Here is a 6,188-nt window from a genome sequence, read left to right on the forward strand (position 1 = left end):
TATTTCACTCACAAAAATACTGTACCATTTTTAGGATGAAAAGAAATTTGAAGTTAACTTAGGGTTGGTCAAAAACTCTTGAGACAAATGTTAGTGTTTTGTTTTAAAAACTTTATATAGAGGCACACTTACACACAAAACACCTCTTGTATAATCCACAGTAAGCATATTAAGGTGTTAAAAGCTACAGATTTCCAATTTAAGGAAACAGGTGGCAATGACATTAATGAATGGGTCAGGTAGGCTTTGCTTGCAAACAGGAGAAACTCATTTGGGCTATCCTAAGCAAAACAAAACTTATCAGTGGGACAAAGGGGAGCTTATCAAATCTAAAGAAAAATGACCAGCAGCCTTAGGAAGGATGAAAACCAGGATAACCTTAGGAATGTAGGTTACAGAAACTGAGTGAGAGACAATCCTTTTAGAGCCCTGCCATCAAAATATCTCAGCTTCTCTATTTTCTATCTTATATAGTTATGCTCATGAATCAAATTCCTACCAGTTTCTTTATCCTAGTTAGTATCATGCACCTATCCCATGGCTTCAGGGACTTTGACAGTACTACTAAGATAGCATAGAGTAAAAGAAGGTAGTTTCCCAAAGGAAAATTAAGATGAAGAGACAGATGCTGATCAGAGTGAAAGAGCTGTTAATTACAATTTTATTTGGATCATGTTGGGTTAGGGCCTGGTCAGTCCTTCCTAGACTTAGGCTGGTTATCATTACAGAGTTGCAAGTAGAGTGTTTGTGTGATACCCAGTTATGAGCATATAATCTGAATAGTGTAGCAAGAAGATACTGATAGCATAAAATAAATTTTTGCAGCCATACAGTGTAACTGTTAGAATTTCAAGATGATGTGGTTGGAGGTAAAGAAAAAAAAAAAAAAGGCAAATCCCGATTTATAGGGCTTTCCTTGACTTGTCAGGACTTCATGTTGGACAGGCAGAATACTTATCATCATTGACCAGGTGTTTTTCCTGTGAGGAACAAACATTCCTCAAAGCTGCATTACCAAAACATGCCCTGGCCTTGAAGTCTTCCGTTATGTTCTGCTGAGAATGATTGTGTGTGTGTGTGTGTGTGTGTGTGTGTGTGTGTGTGCGCGCGCGCGCATATGCTTACTACAGTAAACTAATTTCTGTAAGCAGTGTAGGTATCATAGTGGTCATCTTTGAGACACTAAACATTCGTTTCTGAAATTGATGAACATAGTCCTTACTCCTCTATTTCTAGAGCATTGAAACTCCCTTCCATTTCAATACCTAATTTAGAAAGCTTATTGCTAGAGATTTTGTTTTAATATTATACAGTAAGTTGAGTTCAAAGAGAACCTTTAACATTATTTATAAATAATAACATTGAGGTGATGCATTAAAGATATCTATTATTTTGGAAAGATAGTCATAAAATCCTAATTTACAATTCATAAAAAGTAGAATGAGAACTTAGCCACATTAGAGTTTATAATTTTTTTCAAGTTTATTTATTTATTTTGAGAGAGAGAACACAAGAGGGGAGGGGGCAGAGAGAAAGCAAAGGTGAGAGAACCCCAAGCAGGCTCCCTGCTGTCAGCATAGAGCCTGATGGGGCTTGATCACACAAACTGTGAGATCATGACCTGAGCTGAAGTCATATGCTTTAACCCACTGAGCCACCCAGACACCTCTAGAGTTTATTATTTTTTTTAACGCAAACTGCATGCATGGAAATAACATGTTCCAGTGTTGGCCATGCATTATACTCCCCTTAAGACAATAAAGAATTAGGATTTATATCAATGAGTAAGATAGAACAGTCCTCTCAAACAGTTTTTTATCTTGGTTTTGAAATTTTTCATTTGGTGGTGTTTGTCTTTGCATAGCAAACTGATACTGTTCACCTCCTTCATGTCCCAAATCCCTTTAAACATTTCAGGTGGAGAAGGGAGGGAAGTAAATGAGATCAGGGAGGAATACACAGGGAACACTTCAGTGCTATTTGTGATATATTATTTCTCAAGCTGGATGGTGAGCACACGGGTGCTCATTGTATTAGAATCTACACTGTGTATGTGAAATAGTTCACACTGTATTTTGATAGAAGAGTAAATCTGTAAGTGACTCTAGGAAACACAAAGGGTGCTATTGATGAACAAAGTGGAAGAATTCCTAAAAGATGGAAAACAATGGCGTTAGATTGTTAGCGAATCAAGAAGAATATTCATGTCCCAAATCAGGGCAGGAGAAAACTACTAAAGATAAAATAATTCCAGAGATACTTAAATGTCAGGACAAATGTCAGGAGAATAGGAGATAATGGGTGAGCCATTAAAAGAATGAATTGGAAACAACTGAGCCCTACTCACTTTCTTGGAATGGAGGCTCAGCAAAAAGAGAAAGTGTGAAGGTTGGACAGGGAAACAATCTAAAATAGTTTTATATTCACTAAAGTCATCAGAGTAAAAGGAAAAAAATATTAAAGGGAGTGGTGGATTGTGGCACTCATCTCTGGCTAAAGATAGAAGCTCAGACCTCATTAGAAAGAAGTCTGACAGGGCAGGGCCCTCGGGCACTTAGCACACCTCTCTCTTGCCGAGGAAAGGCACCACAGTTAGATTCATCAACAGGTAAACAGGAATTCATTAAAAAAAAAAAAAAAAAGACAACCAAGCCTTAAACATTTGAATGGTACTTAAACACCACAAGAGGTACACCAAGTCCAAAAAAAAAGAATGAACCCCTAAGGGAATAAAGTAAACTTTATACTATTCTCTGAGAGACTAATGAGGCAATTGTATCTATCACAACAGGTTACTATAACAAAGATCATAGAAATTAAAAATAGGATTACTTATGCTTAATTGATGGGTTGAATAGCAAAATGGACACTACTTAAAATTAAAAAAAAAGAAGCTGAGGGAATTTTCCCAGAGTGTAGCACAAGTGAGCAAGCTCTAGGATGGCTGGGGAAAGAAGCTGGCCAACATTGACAATATAGGCTATGTTGTCCCCCTGATACTATGATCCTCTCCTATCGAGAGGCCTTTTGATGAGCTTGCACACAAAACACAAATAACCTCACACTTGGGGACCATTCATCCACATACTTCTTTCCTAAAGCTTCTAGTTCCCAGGTTTCTTGTAGTTTTCAAGTCTCATCCTCTGGTCAAACCATTAGCCATTATCCCCATCCAATATGTTCATGCACATTGGACAAGAGATGCTGCTCTTGGTTCTGCCCTCTGGGATCATTTCTCTTCCCCACTGCAGGTTAGGCATGCACAGAGCAGCATGTCAATGTCAAGCGGACGGTGGTATCTGCAAGATTGGACTCAGGCTGGACAAGTAAATTCCATGAGCTCACACTTAGAGCACCTACTCTTACTGCACTGTTTATGTTTCACCTGGCCCATATCTGTGACCTTATGGAGGTTACCTAATACCAGAGAAAAAATTCAAACCTGATTTACAGGTGGTTCTACGTGATATGGGTAGTACCAGCCAGAAACACAGTGCTGGCACAGATCAATTGTTGAATTATTATACTCATGTATGAATCAGACAACAAGAGTTACCCAATAGTATCACTGGCCACAGAGTTAAGTAACAAGAGCTGGGGCTGCAATGCTAACTTGTTGGTTTTTATGGTCAAAAAGCTTTCTAGCACATTAGCAATTGCATTATAAAGGCACTTCCAAATCCACTTGTACAGAGTAAAGGGAAGAAAGATTTCTAGAAAAAAAGGTCTCAAGAAGGCCTTTCAGTCTTAAACATTCTCTCTATAGATTATAAGAGGAGAAAAGTTTCATCTCAACATTTATTTCTCTGAGTTAGAAAATCTTTTATTTACCTGGGTAGTGTCTGAGAATGTGCATAAGAAGTTAAACAGAGTCTTAAGCATTATGAATCAGACTGTTAATTCTCACAGAAATTTACTGAATGTTCCAACAGTAGGTAATCTTCTCAATGATTGGAGTTGGACTTTATTTATGCAGAGAAAAAAAGGTTTTGCGTGTAAGTCCTCCCTCTAAAAGGTCTAACCTAAAATCGAATGATAATACCCTTGGGAATTCTTTTTAAGTGGAATAACTGTAATTTGTGGAACTGTCACTAGGTGGAGTGGCACTGTTGGGTTAGGAATTCATGCCTGGGAACTTTCAAAAATCATTCAGTAGAAGTCAATTTGTAAACAAGTTCAGTTGAATAATGGTATGTATATGTGTTGATCAAAATAAGCTTTGTTAGGGAATGTTATAAGAAATTGTCATTCACTTCATACAGTAGTAAAACATTTTAAGCATTGCTGAACAGTTCTTAGTAATTCTACTAATTCTAATTTGGATTTTGCCTAAATCCAGGGTGCTCACTTGCTAACATTTTCCCTCCTGAACTCAAATAGGTGAAGTAGTAAATCAAGGTCTCTGACACCAGAGCCCGTATCCTCATGTTACCTACCATACCACATGCATACCTTTGTATCTTTGATATTTCTGGTCCAATCTTAGAAATACAAATCTAAACATGTATATTTTTATTCTAAAAATTTAAAACAAAATAAAATAGGCTCAGAGGGAAGATGTTTCCTTAAAATTATATACAATCTTCTGAGCAGCAGATTGAAGGACATGGTAATATTCTTAATGCATTTCTCAAAGTCCCAGCCTTTCATAGTAATGGTAAGCAATGTTCACATAGAATATTAAAATGGAGACTTTACTAATAAGGAGACTCTGCCCTGCATCCCCTCCAATAAAGAGCATGTGGCTGCATGTTTCCAGGGTTTTCTGATCTCTCTATAACCACCCTCCCAGGGCTTCTACCAGAAGTATATTAATGTCCTCCTCAACTCAAACAGAACCATACACAGATTAGGGTAGTTACATCTTCCAGTGGCATAAAATTATTTTAGTTGTTTTTTTTTAGGGCATTAGTTAATGTTTATAAATTAAACAACAATTTGAGGACTCAAGGAAGTAGGCCTATTTTAGTACCCTTATTCATAGTAACTCTTTTATTTCCTTGCTTTATCATAGTCATTTATTTTTATTTTTTTAATTTTATTTTTTAAAATTTACATCCAAATTAGTTAGCATATAGTGCAACAATTTCAGGAGTAGATTCCTTAGTTCCCCTTACCCATTTAGCCCATCCCCCCTCCCATAATCCCTCCAGCAACCCTCAGTTTGTTCTCCATATTTATGAGTCTCTTCTGTTTTGTCCCCCTCCCTGTTTTTATATTATTTTTGTTTCCCTTCCCTTATGTTCATCTGTTTTGTCTTTAAAGTCCTCATATGAGTGAAGTCATATGATTTTTGTCTTTCTCTGACCGACTAATTTCACTTAGCATAATACCCTCCAGTTCCATCCGCATAGTTGCAAATGGCAAGATGTCATTCTTTTTGATTGCCAAGTTAATACTCCATTGTGTGTGTGTGTGTGTGTGTGTGTGTGTGTGTGTGTGTGTGTGTATGTGTATATATATATATATACCACATCTTCTTTATCCATTCATCCATCGATGGACATTTGGGCTCTTTCCACACTTTGGCTATTGTTGATAGTGCTGCTATAAACATGGGGGTGCATGTATCCTTTTGAAACAGCACCCCTGTATCTCTTGGATAAATGCCTAGTAGTGCAATTGCTGAGTCGTAGAGTAGTTCTATTTTTAGTTTTTTGAGGAACCTCCATACTGTTTTCTAGAGTGGCTGCACCTGTTTGCATTCCCACCAGCAGTGCAAAAAATCCTCTTTCTCTGCATCCTCGCCAACATCTGTCATTGCCTGAGTTGTTATTGTTAGCCATTCTGACAGGTATGAGGTGGTATCTCATTGTGGTTTTGATTTGTATTTCCCTGATGATGAGTGATGTTGAGCAATTTTTCATGTGTTGGTTGGCCATCTGGATGTCTTCCTTGGAGAAGTGTCTATTCATGTCTTTTGCCCATTTCTTCACTGGATTATTTGTTTTTTTTGGGTGTTGAGTTTGATAAGTTCTTTATAGGTTTTGAGTACTAACCCTTTATCTGATATGTCGTTTGCAAATATCTTCTCCCATTCCATTGGTTGCCTTTTAGTTTTGCTGATTGTTTCCTTCACTGTGCAGAAGTTTTTTATTTTTATAGGGTCGCAATAGTTCATTTTTGCTTTTGTTTCCTTGCCCCTGGAGATGTGTTGAGTAAGAAGTTGCTGTGGCCAAGATCAAAGA

This window comes from Lynx canadensis, chromosome B4 (genome assembly GCF_007474595.2).
Source record: "Lynx canadensis isolate LIC74 chromosome B4, mLynCan4.pri.v2, whole genome shotgun sequence".
NCBI lineage: Eukaryota > Metazoa > Chordata > Mammalia > Carnivora > Felidae > Lynx > Lynx canadensis.